Here is a 17,666-nt window from a genome sequence, read left to right as displayed (position 1 = left end):
TTCTTACAATCAAACAAGCACTTACTCTTACATGTAATTCTAAATAAAAAATAAAAAAATTGACAGCTGTGGGATTTGAACCCACGCCCTTTCGGACCAGAGCCTAAATCTGGCGCCTTAGACCGCTCGGCCAAACTGTCTTATGTAATATAAAAGTTTTATTTTTATATTTCTTTAACGTTTATTAAATTTTGAGGATAAAAAATAGTTTAATTAAACTATTTAGGTAAAATATTAAAATATCATTAATATTTTAATACCATAGAAAATAAAATAAGAGTAATTTGGGTATTATTTAATCTTAATATTCAAATTATTAAAAAAAAAATATTTATTGAAGAGACTACTACACGTTTGAACAATAAGAAAAACACTTTTAATTAGAAATTAAACTGGGTTAAAATATTTAAAATATCTAAACATGATTTGATTAAAATATTAATTAATAATTAAAAAATGATTAATAGTTGATTTAGAATGTCAATTATTTAAGAGGGATATACTAAAAACACAATACAAAATTAGAAGCTCTTTTAATTCTTCAAGTAGAGTGGTAATATCATAATAGAGACACCCAACCCTTTCCATCCAGCTTTGGAAAAGAGTGAGCTATTTCACTATGGATAAACTTAATATGTCTGGTAACAACATTGAAGAATCTTTCGTTTCTCTTAAACCTGGACAATGATACATTATACTAATATTTTCGAGGCCACACGAAGCCAAACTCTTACACATGGATACTACCATGGATAATGTTCCACCAAATAAAGATCTTAGAAGAGATACCCGACTCCAAATCTTCTCACCGTTTAAACTCATAGATTCCACTTAACTCACAAAATGATATTAATGACACACTAAAGTCCTCCATATTCTTTCACTTAAAGATTGTTTTGAGACTAGCTAATGATTTAGAAATAAGTTTTCATTTTGAACAATATTTTACATGGTTTTGAAGATTGTTTTCATTCTCTTTTTAGATGTGTTTTTCACATGTTTCACCTCAAAACATTGTACAAATTGAAACATGCACAAATGACATGTCCCATAATCTATTTTGAAAAGATTCATGATTACATAACAAACTTTATTCACATGTAAAACATTATCTCTTATCTTGTCCTGACGCTTTTTTGAGTTTCGCATTAGGAAGTTTCTTGTTCTATTCGACAGGTATGTTAATCTTCAAGTATGATTGAAACATACTTGAAATGTGTTTGTGAACCGTCAGTGGGCGTTTTATCATTATTCTTCACAAGTTTATATTTCTTAACCACTCTAATAAGACTGAGATCTCAAATTCGATTTTCACTGTTAGAGTTGGACTTAAAGCGATCAAATATTTTTGGACGAATACTTCTTCTATCTCTCTTGATCGGTGAAAGACAATCTTTTGACACCCTTTTCGATAGTGTCTCTCCAAAACCTGTATCGTATTCCCAATTTATCGAAAGAAACATGCAAGTTCCACACGTTTGCGCCATTGTTCATACGGTCTTGTTGACCCTACATAGGTCTTAGATCTTCGATAACAACCTCTTCTAGAAGTATTAGAATCTAGGAATGATAAAAAAAGAGAAAATATGAGAGTATACTATACTTGTTCAATAAAATGGTTCCAAAGATAATGTATGAAAGGGATGTGTTTATAAGTGGAGCAAAATCTAATGACATTCTGTATAATAATCGTGTATTGATGATGGTAAGCTAACGTGAAGCTGATGAAGATGAGTATAACATTCCTTTTCCCTTCCAGCTTTTTAGATGAGTAGCTAGAGAAAGCAACACGGTACCAAAAGTTCATAAGACAGTAATTGTAAGATTTACTGGTCCTTAAACATTCAAACTTCTCCTATTTACAGATATACTAGATGAAGGGGGTGAGCTTACAGACACCGTCATAGTTTTCTCTCGCAAAATTCTATCATTAACCAAAATTTCCATGAATTCGAGTTTATCTAAAGCTATTGTAAGTACCTTTTATCAGTTCAAATGTTCATCAGTAAAGAAAATTGATGAAATTTGAAAACATTAATTAACTGAAAACTCTAGTACTAGACCTGTCTATATGGGTAACATCAAGCTGCTCTTGTAAATCGGTAAGCTCTTTCTTCAAAATTTCTATGGATTTATAGTCTCTGGCCAAAGGGTTCAGTACCTCCATAACCTTAAATCACAAATTCAAGTACGTGTTTGCATCATCATGACCACGAAGAAACAAAAAAAATTAATATTTTAATATTTTTTGAATAACATAAGAGGTGGTGACACAGCTGACTAGCGCGGAGCAACTTCAAGACTCCAAACCCAACTTTCTGAATATTTTATTTGGATTTTTTACTACTAAAACATAACATGCTAAACTCAAAATTCTGTAAAACGTGGAAGTTCAGTCATCTTTGAAATGTCCCTACATTTGAGTGTGGAGATTGTCCACATGAAATTAGAATTTTTTGAAGGAACAACCATTTTTTTCTTCAAGCATTTGAGAGTTGAATCTATGACATGAAACACGATCAATTATTTTAAGTCAAACGCATTTTCATGTTCCTCATTTTTAACCATATTTTTGTCTCCTTTAGTTGAGCCTTAAAATCGGAGTCGTTCTCAAAACGAACCATCTAACCATCAAAGATAAGAATAATATGTATTTATATATAAATGATATATAGAGTATAGGGATACAGTTACATTGATTTATATAAAGTGTTTGAAGTTCATGATGTTAATCAAATGATTAAGATCCTTTAAAAGAAAGTGATAGATGATAGATATACATAATTGATAGATAGAATATGAATATAGAAGATGAAGTGAATAAATTAAATTCACTTAGGTGAATAAGTAAATAAGTACATGGGTTGTTGGTGGCTGTTAGATAATAATTATTTAGTTAACGTTAAGTTGTTACTAGATTAATTAATAAAACGTTAAAAATAATTACAAATGACAAATTAAGAAAAACATAGGTATACATACAACTTTCATCACAACACTTGTCAATAGCGACATTGTTAAAATTATTGTAATGTTGTAATTTATATGAAATAATGCAAATATGCACGCACAAACAAATAATTTGTACTCCAGAGTTGAAAATGAACCACAATATTTGGCGCAACATTGAACATTTACGCCAAACATTATTACAATGTGCCGATAATTAATATTTATTGCAAATATGATTGGATTTCTACCCGAAAGTGAAACATATTTACAAGAATTGACATTCGATCCGCAATATTTGACGCAACAATGGTCATTTACCAATTGCAAACAATATTATAATGTGCCGATGAATAATATTTAATGCAAATATAGTTGTACGCATAAACAAAGAATTTATACTCGAGAGTTGAACAATATTTACAATTCACGCGATTCGAACAACAATATTTTACATAACATTGAACATTTATGTAATTGCAAACATTATTGCAATATGACGAAGTCTTATACTTATTATAAATATGGTTTCACGCACAAACATTAATTTTTATAAAAAAAAATTGAAAAATATTACCAGAAATGTCATTCTATCAGTAATATTTGATGCAATAATAGTCATTTTCCCAATTACAAATAATATGGTAATGTGACGATGAATAATACTTAGTTTCCCAATTCTATCCGTATATATTAAAAATTAATTATAAAAAATTAGTTACTTCAAAATTAATTTTGCAGCTTTGACATTTTTATTTATATTATGCATTATAATATATAATAGGAATATACATTCACACGTTATAAAAATTTTAGTGATATTATCAACAATAATTGCAATATTATATTTATAAAATTTTTGAAAAATATTACATTTTTCAAAATTATCAACTTTTAGTGATATAATTTACAATAAATATTTTTTAAATTTTATTTTCTGTAAAAATATATTAAACTTGCACTACAAAATATATAATTGCAAATTGGACCAGAGTTTTTTTAAAAAAAAATTCAACAGCCAAATTTCCTTTTGTGTTAAAACATAGTTATATTGTCTCACCATTTTTAAAATAAAAGTCTTGTGATATATATATATATATATTTTCAAATAGGCTCAATATTGATGACATATGGTCGGTGAAAGACAGTCTTTTGACACTTTTTTGACAGTGTCTCTCCAAAGTCTGTATCGTATTCCCAATTTATCGAAAGAAACAAGCAAGTTTCAGACGTTTGCGCCATTGCTTATACGGTCTTGTTGGCCCAACATAAGTCTTAGATCTTCGATTCGATAACAACCTGTTTAGATTAGTAAAGAAGGAAACAGGGCACCAAAAGTTCATAAGACAGTGATTGCCTGAAACGTTCAAACTTCTCCTATTTATTTACAGATGTACTAGATAGATGAAGGAAGGGGGGCAAAATTCTAACATTAACCAATTCTTCCATGTTCCATGTATTTGAGCTTATCTAAAGCGGTTGAAACCCTTACTTCATATATATTATCAATTAAATATAATATAATATCAATTAATATAATAACTTATTATCAATTAAATATATTTTAAATTTAATTATTTAAATTAATTTAAACAATTAAATTGTTATTTCCAAAATAATTAGCATCAAACCAGGCCTAATTTGAGCTAGAATTTGAATCTCAACCAATTAGTTGCATTTTTGAATCCCACCCAATTACTTATGATCCGGTTATATTTGATGGTTTTGTAAAAAATAAATGTTAGGTTATTTGGTTTCAATTGGTTAAATTATTATATTACGTATTTAAATTTTAAATTTTATAAAAAAAAGTAAATGTATTTTATTAAGATGATTAGAACCATAATAATGTAATAAATGATAAAATTTAGGTCTTCCAGATTTAAAAAAATGGTAAGGTTATAAGAAGATAAACAAATATTTATAAGAAACAATCATAACTGAAAAATTGAAGTAGTCTCATTTAAAAAATAATATTTCTCAACTCACTTTAAATTTTAGTTCTATCTTTTATAAGTTATATTTAGATGCTATTAAATATCCAAATTCAAAAAATTGAAATTTTAGGATAAGTCAAGTAGGAGATACGTAATATATTGACACTTTCAACTTTGGTTATTTAACCTTTAATTCAACTTCTCCCTTATTTTTCTCTTAATTATTGTACATTCTCCTAATTCTTCGATCAATATCAATTAATTGGATTAACTCATTTATTTTTCAATTTTCTTTTCTAACATTAATTCTACAACAAAAAAATAATAATCTTTAATCTTGTTAATAATTTTATTAAGACTTGGTAACAACATATTCATCACAAATACCAACAAAACTCCATTTTGATGCATATGTGTCATAGTCAGTACTCCATTTGGCTTAATCTTTACACCTAGAACAATTTTTTTATAAACTGATTAACCGACCAATATTTATATCAGTTTTACCGATTTGTTAAACGATAATTTAATTTTTTAAATTAAATATTAAACTTATTAAATAATATTTTTTAAAATTTTTTGTTTGTGCCTACATTTTCTGTGCTATTTTCCATTTTTATCTATTTATAATATATTATATTATTGTTATAATATAATATATTATAATAATATTTCATAGATATATTTAGAAATATATTATATTATTCTAAAAATATAATATATATTTTTTTCAAAAAAACAATATAATATATTTTTAAAAAATTTATATTTTTATACTAATAGTCATATTAGATTTATTTTAAACAATTTTATACAAATTATAATTTAAAATTTAAAAATAATTCATATATATTATTAAATATTATTTATAATATATATAATATTTACAAAATAACTAATGTAAATATATGATTAAATTATCGGTTAAACTGCTAAAAATAATTCCACCAAAAATCGAACTATTTAATCGGTAAAAAAATCGGTTAACTGGAATCGTTAGAACCGATTAACCAATAAATCGATAAAATAAAACGGTAAAAATAAAACGGTAACGATGGTTTGGTTGTGTTATCAATTTTCCAGCTTTTTTTTTTGCCTTTTAAGTGTGTTTATGGATTAATACAACAATAGTTAAACTAATTTTTTCTATTTTCTTTCTAACTTTAAAACATTCAATGTCCACTCTACAATTTTCACATAATATGAGAATATAATTGTATTAAAAAAATCTTTGACCATCATTTTATTTTTACGTCATTCCTCTGTTGAATAAAATTATATTTATATTTACTATTTTATTTAATAAATAACAAGTATGCCCAAAAGAATTTTACGTCATTCCTCTATCTATTTGATAAAATTATAATTTATATTTTGTATTTTATTTAATAAAACACAAATAGGCCCAAAAGAAAGGCCAACCCTAATTTTATTTTATTGTTTTTTTTTCTGCCGCCGCTCCCTCGTTGTCTAAGTCCTCTTCTTCTCCTATTTATTATGTTTTATCAATATTGGAATGAACCATTTCTGATCTCTAGCCATTTTCTTATTCTCGTTATGGCGAAGATTCAAATACAATGTTAGCTTAATATATATTATTAAATAATATTTATAATATATATAATATTTACAAAATAACTAATATAAATATATGATTAAATTATTACCGTTTTATCGGTTAAACTGCTAAAAATTAGTTCCACCAAAAATCGAACTATTTAATCGATAAAAAAACCGGTTAACTGGAACCATTAAAACCGGTTAACCAATAAATCACCATTACGTCATTCCTCTTTCTGTTGAATAAAATTATAATTTATATTTACTATTTTATTTAATAAATAACAAGTAGGCCCAAAAGAATTTTGGGTCATTCCTCTATCTGTTGGATAAAATTATAATTTATATTTTGTATTTTATTTAATAAAACACAAGTAGGCCCAAAAGAAAGGCCAAACCCTAATTTTATTTTCTTGTTTTTTCCGCCGTCGCCCCGTCGTCTAAGTCCTCTTCTTCTCCTATTTATTATGTTCTATCAATATTGGAATGAACCAGTTCTTCTGATCTCTAGCCATCTTCTTATTCTCGTTATGCGAAGATTCAAATACATTGTTAGCCTAACTTCTTCTAAAGAAGTTTAAGTCTTCGATGGTTTATATAGAACTTCAAGCTTTGGTGTATGAGGTATTCAGCGATCTCAAATCTATTTCAGATTTTATGTTAATCTCTTCTCATCATTTCTTGCATTAGCTAACTTGATAAATTTGTTCTTTGTTCATCAATGGAGTCAACACAAGTGAATGACTTGATTCAAATGCAACCTGCACTCCCTTTCGTAAGTCATGATCTGTCTTCGTTTAATCTGTTTTAATTTGCATGTTTTCTATACGTTTTTCTTCTTCTTTTTTCGATTGATATGAATGATTTTGTTGATTGGCAGACCTTACCCATGAGAAAAGGACCGAGGACTCCTAGACCTATGGTGCCTATGCCTTGGCCGCGGCCCCAAATTGTTTACATATACATGAGAAAAGAGGTTATAAGAAGAATCTACTATTTTAATATTGTTATAAATTTAACTAGTTGAACCGTGACCGGTTTAGTTAATTACACGATGATCTATCTATCTAGCTTAATTAATGTTTTCTTTTACGGTGGAGCAGCAAGTATCAACTTCAATTAACGGGGAAATTGAAAGGTAGATTGAAAGCCCAAGGTCAATTATATTATTATTTGTTTTTATTGTAATGATCACAAGTACGCATACGCATTTTGCTAGAAAAACAAAATGGATACAATTAATTATTTCTTTATCATGTAGGGGCGTAAAAAGGAAGGTCGTTGATGTACCAAGTTTGTTAGAGGAGAGGGTCACTGAAATTCAAGTTTAGGAGACGAATTCCCGATCTTTATCAAGAAAATGAAATAAGATTTTAGAGCTAGTGAGAAATTGTGTAATGTTAATTAATGTAATTGTAACCCAATGAATAAAATTAATTTAGTTAAATGTGTTCTTTAAACATTTTGTTTTTATGATTTTATTGTTGTTATGTTGGATTTAGTGTACTTGTATTTAACAATCCTTCACAATAAAAAAAAATGTAAATGAAAAGTCATTCTCATTCATTATGGTAAGTGGTAAGGAGATTACAAGATAATTGTTGCTGATTTTCATATAATTTCAACTATTAAAATATTTTTGACTTATTTTTGTTGAAAAACAATATGTTGATAAATGTTGGATACACTCATTTCATACCAAATTGTAAACTAAAATAAGAAGAGGAGTAAAAAAAATACATAACCAAAAATGAAAACTTTTATAAAAGATAAATTTAAAAGTAGGACTAATAAATACTCAAAATTAAAGTAACAATAATATAAAAATCAAAAATCTATTTAAAAAAAAATATATATATAAATTAAAAAAAGAGTTAAAATAATAATTTAGTTATATATATATAATATATTTATATATATTATAAAATGATTAATAAAAAATTATATATATATATATATATAAAGTGACCATTAATAAAAAAAATTATTTAAATAGATTGTTAAAAATATATATATATATATATATATGTAAAAAAGAAAATGACTTTTCATATATATATATTTTTTAAGTTTTTATAATTAAGTATGTATTCATTAATTTTTAATATAAATATATTTTTTATTAAATAAAAATAATAATTAAATGAAATATATTTTGTATAACTTATACCCATATCCATTATTTTATATTATTTTAATGTCAAGTTTATGATGCAAATTCAATCTAAATATTAATTTTTTTTATATAAATATCCAAATTAATTATGTCCCACAATGTTTTACGGGGTATTTTAAAATCCTCTCTGAGTACTTTAAATTTAATTATTATTATATATTAATTTTATTTTTGAATTGAATATGAAATTGAATTTTGAATTAAAAGAGTAATTAATAAAAAAAATATTTAAATAGATTATTATATATATATATTATAAAGTATATTTTTTTTTAACGAGAGTAACATTCATTCTGCTCTCGATTATAATTATATTTTTTTACTGAAAGCACTCATTTGTTCTCACCAAGAGAATTTTTTCGATCTCGACGATGTTTCTTGGTAAATGTGTATTTTTTTTATTAGTGTAATTAATTTCAAAAAGTTATTAGAAATTATTTAAAATATTTTAAAACAATGTTTTATTTTAAAAAGACTCTTAATATACAAATCGAGGTTGAAATTATCGAACCTCGAGATTGTCGCGGAACATATTTTTGTTGTATATTAAAAACCGGTTACATGAAATCAGTAAACTATCAATTCGGTTGGGTCGCGAAACTGTTTATGATATAAACCAGAAAATCGATAACCCAACAAAAATAAAAGTCATATTTATGTTGTATATTAAAATAGTTAATTAATAATTAATTATATTTAAACAATTAACTTAGTATAAATAATTTAAAAACCAATAATCTGTAACTTATTTCCCAATGTTTTAAAAATCTAACTTAATTCTCTAGTTTAAACTCTATCTCTAGCACATGCAACCTTAAATGACATCTAGGGAGTCTTTCTTTAATTTTTCATAATTGATATTTAGGTTTTTGAAGTGTTGTCTTGTAACAAAGATTTAGATTCTATTCCTATTTTTATTTTTACTTTATCACAATTGCATGTCATTGATATACATGAATACAAATAACTTATTCATTTTGTGGTATATGGTTTTCATAAATATCTGTAAAAGCATTTACTAGTCTAATGAAATTGTATAATATTTTTATATTGTGTATTACTAAATGAGAACAAAAGCATCTCATTGAACTAATTCTCGGAAGGAATTTTTAAAAATATCTTATTATCAAATTTCTTTTACTATTTGAAGTATTAAATCAAGGATACCTTAATGTTTTATCCATACTTTATACTTTATCGAAAATTTCAGTATAAAAAAAATTCATACATTTACCTTACCTTACCTTTATTTCAGTATACCTTGATTTCAGTATATCTTAATTTCGGTTTAAAAAAAATTCATACATTAACCTTATATTGATTTTGATATACCTTAATTTCGATAGATATCGGTATTATACTTTTATACCTAAAAAACATATTAAATTAAAAAAAAACAATTATATCGGTAAAGTAGAGATCGAATTTATTGAATAATTTTTTAGTATAATATATTTTGATATTATTTAAAAAAAATATATTTCTATAATTAAATTAATATCAAATCTATTTTATTTTCTTATAAGTATTATTATATATATATATATCTATATATATATATATTGTATTTTAATTTATAAATACTATTTCGATATTTTGGTATATCTCGATATACCAAAATTTTAAAAATCTCATACATTTTTCGTACTAATAATTTCGGTATCAATATCATATCTTACATTTTTTCGGTATACCTTAAAAATAGATATTTTTGATATATTGCGGTACGGTATTTTTGATATACCTATAATACTTTTCCGCACTTGAACCCGGTTCAAGAGGTTTGTGACAGCTTGTGTAGTGTCAAGAATTGGTTTTAGTCTCTAACCGGACTATTACTAGTGTGTGTGTTGTGTTGTTAAACGTTCTCCCTTTAAAACCGGACCCCGGTCCTCCAAGGACGATCCCGATCCTAACCCATTCCATATTTTTATCCACCTTAATTAACCTTTATAATCTCGTGACATTACCCTTTAACTTCGGTCAAATCAACAAAGTTCAAATCATCTCATTCCATATAGTGAATATTTTCAGTATTAATAGTTAATTTCCTTTAACGATCAAATACTTTAAATGCAATATTTTTTTTTTAATTTTTATATAAATCATATCTATGTCTAAATAATATTTATGAAATAAATAGTATTTATGCTAATAAATAAAATAAGTGATAATAAAAATATAAAATATAGAGATTAGTTATTTATTAAAGTTAAAAATAAACTAGAAACAAGCATTTTAAGTGTGTTTACTAGTTAATACAAAATTAATTAAACTAATTTTTCTGTTTTTATTTTAACTTTAAAACATTTATTGTCCATTCTACAATTTTCACATATGAGAATATGAATGTATGGACTCTTAAAATATGATTTTTAGTTAAATATGTTTTGAAAATCGAACTCTTAAAATATGATTTTTAGTTAAATATGTTTTGAAAATCGAACTCGTAAAATATAATCTTTATGAACAACTCTTAACCCTTTAGCTACTTGAATGAATCTTATTTGAACTATTTTATTTTGACTCAATTTTTATAAAAAGTTTGTTATCGAAAATATTTTATTTTTTAAATAAAATATATTTATTTTAGGATTTTATTGACAAATTCAATTTGAAGTTATGAAGTATAAAATTTGTATTTGTATTTATTTATTTATAAGATTGAGTTTAATATCAACTCTTTAATAAATTATTGATAAAATTGTAAAATTTTAAAAAAAAGTATTGGATAAAATATATTTTATACTTACTGATTTATTTATTTATTTATTAAAACACAAATAGGCCCAAAAAGAAGGCTCAAAATGAAGGTTCACAATAACCCTACCCTAGTTATGTTTTTCTTGTTTTTTCCGCCGGCCGCCTCCTTCTTCTCCTATTTATTGGATGTAAGGCAGTTAGCTTCTTCTTTTCCTTCACATGTAAATGAGTCAACCCAGTCAAGCTTGGGTTTCAACAATGCACCACAGTAATCATACCTAAACCATTTAATAAAAACAAAATCAATATAAACATTATATGATCGACTTAGAGATCATACTTGTAATAGCAGTCAGTCCAGCATCAGTATGGGAAATAACTAAGAAGTATTCTAGTTGAATCTGTTCTGAAACATTAATATTAAACTATTGCCACCAAGTCAAATTGAAAACAAATTAACATTTACTTATCCTAATAAATTATGCATCGCTCAAATTTATTAAATGAAACTCTACTAATAAGCAAGTAAAGAACACCTTTCAAATGAACCAAGCAAGCATCCGTGACATTATTGAAACTCAAATTAAGATTTTTCAGCTTCACCATTCCTAAAAACAAAGGGAACAAAAAAGCTTAATTATTTCTGAACCATCCTAAGAAATAGTAATAATAAAAAGGTGAATTCTTTGATTAAAGTTGCAATATATATGAACACCCTGAAATCCATTAGGAAATGAAATCTATTTTATGAGTTAGCTTCTTACTTGAAAATTTCTCACCACCATTATCACAGAATCCACACCTGCTGAGATTAAGATATGACAAAGTAGGAAGGGCTACACATAGATAAAACTAGTGAAAAATATCTCAAATCAAAATGTTTTTTCAATGAGTTGCTCATTTGCGACACCCTAATTTGACAAATGAAATTGTAAGAAAGTGTTATTGAAGCTCTAAAGACTATTTAGTCATAATGTTTTAGTTGACAATGCCTTGTTCTAAAAGAAATATGAAACCACGAGGAAGGAAGAAGCTGACACCAACCTGAAAGAGAATCTAAGCATGCTGCAGTGACACGACAACCTTCCATGTTTAATAAAACAAGTTTGTGCAGACTTGGAATGGAAAGATTGCAAAATGTCTCTCATAAGCATTTGAGAAATACATGAATCACTAAATATTATGATTGTATGTATTGTCTAAATGTTATGTCCTAACCCAAAGAGAAGGGGGAAAATGACTTAAAAGAAGCACATTTTTACAATTTGGATAATATGCAGAATTTGTATATATCAAACTCAAGGTAAAACTAGATATCTCGCAAATAAGTGATTCCATAGTTAGAAACTCTACTAAAAGAAATCTGCAACTCTTTCAAGTTGGCATGTCCTGGAAAATAAAAGAACAAATTGTTACATCACAGACTTGAAATTGTCCTAATAATCTATATTCAATATTGTTTCCTTACGTAAAGAAGTTACTATATAGTCATTTACATCATGAATGAAAGTTGTAACTTAGCAAGGAGAAATTAACTATACAATCCCGTCTCATTGTTCTTTGACGAGACACAAGTTTATACTATCCAACAGAAATATCAAGCATTGGATTAGCGAATGATATTCAACCTATATTCAAATACTTCAATGACCTGAGAGAGGATTCAAATCAACATCAGTTATGTAATTGCAACATTTAATATTGACTGATTCCAACTTTGTTAACCCTGAGTAGCAAGGAAAATGAAGAATGAGAACAACATACACCATTAAACAAATAAAACATTCAAGGACACCCAACCACATTCAGTTAGATGAGGCTTTAAAAAAGAAGTTGAGCAGTTAAAACTTAAAACACTAAAAAAAGGGTATTGTAAAATGTGATATAACAATATTTAATAAAAATATACCTTTTAAATGAACAAGTCCACCATGAATACCCGAGCATCTTTCTAAATCCAATTTTGTTAGGTTCAACAAACCAGACAAGAATGTCAATCCTTGAGTAGTGACTTGAGTGTTCCTTGAACAAAAATAAGTTTTTATTGAGTTTTAGTAACATAATATATCCTCACATAATATATCCTCTCATCCCGCACAAATTTATTGCCTATTACAAGAACCAATATTCTGGATGCAATATTCTTAGTGATATAGTAAACAAGAAATGCAAAAAGATTAGAAATTAATGCTCTAAGGATATGACCTGCAAAACAATGGAAATATAGCACCAATGAGTATCTAGCATTATTAACAAAAGGATCATAGTACTAAAAACTAAAGAGACACAATCTAATTCATTCCTTTCAACCGACCTAATTACTTTTTTTTTATGGGTTTAGGGTTTGAAAATTCTCATTTTGTAAACATTTCCTATCTCCTTCGGCTGCTGGTTTCAGGTTTTGAAACGAATGACTAGCTTATGTAAGTAGTAGATAAATGGACTGAATCATAATAAGAGACTTTGACTACAAACATTAGAACTGTTAAACGGGAGCGTAACTCACCAAGAACAACAGGGCGAAGATTGACCATGGCGTAATAAAGAACAACAGGGCGAAGATTGACCATGGTGTAATAAAGATCGGATAGATAGAAGACTTCATCCTTGTGGATCTTGTAAGGTCCAAACATGTAGAATTCCAAATCCATTTGTTCCAATTCCAAACATAGTGAATGAGGTGTGAGAGGGGAAACATAAACAAAATCGAGAGACTGATTCAGATGTATACAAAGCTTTGGATATGACTTATGATGAAGCGATTTTGACAATGAATACGAGCTAGAGCCGGTGCCAGAGTTTAAGTTGAAGGTGAATGGACACTGAAAATGAATCATTCAATTGTCATAGTTGATCTAATATCCAACTGATGATATCCCTTGTAAAGATAAACGACATACACATATTAGTAACAGTTTCCTTTAACCGTTACTAATATCCATTATAAAAGATGAAACAACATACCCATATTAATAACGATTTTGGAAATAACCGTTACCAATACTCTATCAGTAATGATTTCCTTTCAAAACCGTTACTGATATGCCTTTAATTAAATTTAAACTGAAGTCTTATCAGTAACGATTTCATCAAATAAGCGTTACTGATGCTCTTACTTCAAAAAAAATATTAAAAATCATTAGTTTCTGTAACGGTGTTTCCTTATATCCGTTACTGATTACTAATAAAAATTATCAGTAAGGGCGTTATAGCGCCGTTACTAAAATTCGTTACCGAAGGCTACTTTTTCACTAGTGTTATTTCTTCTCTTCGTTCTCGCCTTCAAGGTTCGTAGATTCAAACTTAGTTCAAATTCAAAAAATTTCACACTGAAAGTCTGAAACTTAATGTTCTACTAAATAACATTCATTTTCGAAATGGACTTCTCTCAAAATTAAGGTATTAATTTGGATGTTGATGAATTTGAAAGTGCTAAGAATGATGAAGGGTTATCTAAAAAGTCTAGGGAATATTTTGATATTTGGACGTATTTTAATAAAATGAAGGATACTGATAATAGAAAAAGCTGAATGTAATGGATGCAAAAAACAGTATAAATGTGAGGGTAAACATTATGAGACTTCTACATTGTGGCGTCATGTTAAAACTTGCAAAAAATTGAAGTTTCACGACGTATGACAAATAGTTCTTAATCAAGATGGAAAGAGGAAGTCTAAGAAAATAGACAAAAAGTTTCACTTGAGCTACTGATTTGTGCAATCATTAGACATGATTTACCATTTGCATTTGTTGAGTATTCTAGTATTAGAGTCTGGATGAAGTATGTAAATCATAATTTTATTTAGAAAATTTTAATTATGTTATTGACTTATTTGTGATTTGTGACTTATTTGTGATTTGTGCAATCATTTACCGATTTTAATGATTTGTGCAATAATTAGACATGATTTACCATCCGCGTTCTCACTCAAAATGTGTCATTTCATCCTCCGATCACCTTCTTCATCGCGACGCCGGAAGGATAACCATCCGCATCCATCTTTGATTTTCAAAGATGGAATTTCGTCGTTCTGAATGGATTGACTCCGTTCAAAAGGTGAAAATAATCACCATACCACGATGATCATTTCCCTACATATATGATCATAATCATGACTTATATCAATAAGTTGGATGAAAAACAACCAAAGTGTCATTAATGGCTTTTGGCTGATTCGATCCACTTGAGCTCTAACCGACTTCAAGATGCCATAAATAGCCTCCCTCAATAATTCTGAAGCCAAGAGATAACATCTTAACCCTCAAATCGAAAGAAATCAAAGATCCGTCATTGGAGGTCAAAGTTTCAGATTATTTAAAATTTCTGTGTAAGGCTCTAAAACATGGATCTAGGCATCCAAAAAGCATTATTAAGGTCTAAGGAGTGTTCTCCAATCCTTGGTATGCTTCCAATTATCTTTTAATTCATACTTCTAGCTTGTAATTGAAATTTTTATATTTCAGTTTTCATTAGTGTGTATATTGTCTAGTTATTAAATTTTAGGATTGGAAAACGATCATAGGATAATTTCTAAGCTTTCTATTTATGATTCTTCAATCAACCTTAAATAAAAAAACTCAAATTTGAATTTTAAAAATTCAAAAATCGGGTTTGTTGTTCTTGGGTTAATGTTCGAGAACAACAGCTCAAAAAGCTTCCCAATATGTTTCTAATGATGTTGGACAACTATTTGAATCATGTTTGATCCATACCGATCATGTTTGATCAAAATCAAAATTTCAAAATAAATAAAAATTTAGGGTTCTTAAATTGGTTCAAATGAACAATATGTGTTCATGTTTTGATATCAATCAAGTATATGAAGTATACGGAAGTTATTGGATAACTCCTTACACTTCAAACCAACTTTAAAACCAAAAACCCGATTTTTGGCGACAAACTATTTTGAGTAAGTTGATCATCACCCAGGTTGATTGATACATTGGGATGATGTACTAAATGTTCCCGGGAACTTTGTGAAGCTACACAGACTCTTGGATCAAAATATTCAAACCTCCCTCAAAATTGCAAAACCTACAATTTTGATTTTCTTGAGGACCGAAAGGTCTAAACTAGAAGTTAGACCTAGGATCGAGGAGTCTCGCACCCAATTGAAAACTCATACACGTATGACTGATGACTTCCACCCAGTACCGAGAGGTCAAACCGAGAAGTCAGACTTAAGACCGAGGAGTCTCGCACCAGACCGAGAACTCTTGAACCCAAGACTGATGGATTCCACCCAAGACTGAGGCGTCTGATCGAGAACCCGACCGAGAATTCTAGTCGTGGACCGAGATGCCTTAACATCCCGACCGAGGGACTCCCGCACCCCGACCGAGGATCCCGAACCCGGACCGAGAGATCTTTAACCTAGGATCGAAGGCTCTTAGCCTTCGACTAGTAAAATGATCTAGGACCTAAAACACTAGTCCTAAGGCCTGTTTGATTCCTATTTTAAAACTCCAAAATTATTTTTGTAATTTTGCTAAAACTCTCGAAAAATTAAAAAATAATTTCAAAATATTTTTGTTATATTTTCACAAAATATATTAAACTTGCACTACAAAATATATAATTGCAAATTGGACCAGACTTTTTTTTAATAAATTTCAACCGCCAAATTCCCTTTTGTGTTAAAACATGGTTATATTGTCTCACCATTTTTAAAATAAAAGTGCCAAGTTATTCCTCACCAAATTCTCTCTATCACTCCTCTCTCTCTATATAAAAGTTTTGATGATTACATCTCATCAAAGTAAACTTTCCCTGTAATGTTTTCCTTGTGCGTATCTAGGGTTGGTTGAAGAGAAATTTTAACTCAGAATAAAACTGTTGAAATTGTTGTAAAAACGGCTAAGAAATTGTGTTACTTCAGGAACGAATTAAGGACACGTTTTATTTAAAATATATATAAAAACATTAACATGTTTAAAAATATATATAAAAACATTAACATGTTTAATAACTGAAATTTTTTAAGAAAATAAATATGTCAATTTGTAATGTTTAAACAATTTGTTTTCCAATCATCATGAGTTAACTATGAAATATTATTCAACTGCTTATGAAAACAATACTTTTAGTAAATTTGTATGAATGTGTGAGAAGTTGTATTTATTTTTAATAAGTTAATTTGAAATAAAATTATTTAATTAAAATACAGTACTTAAAAATATATATATATATATATATATACATATATATATAATCCACTAAAATGTGAAGGAGTCAAAGCTAGCAAGGAAATGAGAGAGGGAATAATGTGACGCAATTTGATTATTAAAAAAAAATAACAAAATTTGTCTCTCTTCTCTCTCCTCACCTTTTATCATTTTTT

At 27.5% G+C, this 17,666-nt stretch overlaps 1 non-coding gene across 1 annotated transcript; it reads right to left on the bottom strand.

The window, feature by feature from the left end:
- Nucleotides 1–60: 60 nt before the first annotated feature.
- TRNAL-UAG lies at nt 61–140 on the bottom strand. The gene has a single exon. It is a non-coding gene; the product is annotated as a tRNA-Leu (tRNA).
- Nucleotides 141–17,666: the final 17,526 nt, after the last annotated feature.

The sequence above is a fragment of the Impatiens glandulifera genome, chromosome 7, assembly GCF_907164915.1.
Source record: "Impatiens glandulifera chromosome 7, dImpGla2.1, whole genome shotgun sequence".
In the NCBI taxonomy this organism is placed as follows: domain Eukaryota; kingdom Viridiplantae; phylum Streptophyta; class Magnoliopsida; order Ericales; family Balsaminaceae; genus Impatiens; species Impatiens glandulifera.
The sequence above is the reverse complement of the archived record's forward strand: the minus strand, read 5'-3'. Positions and strand labels throughout refer to the sequence as shown.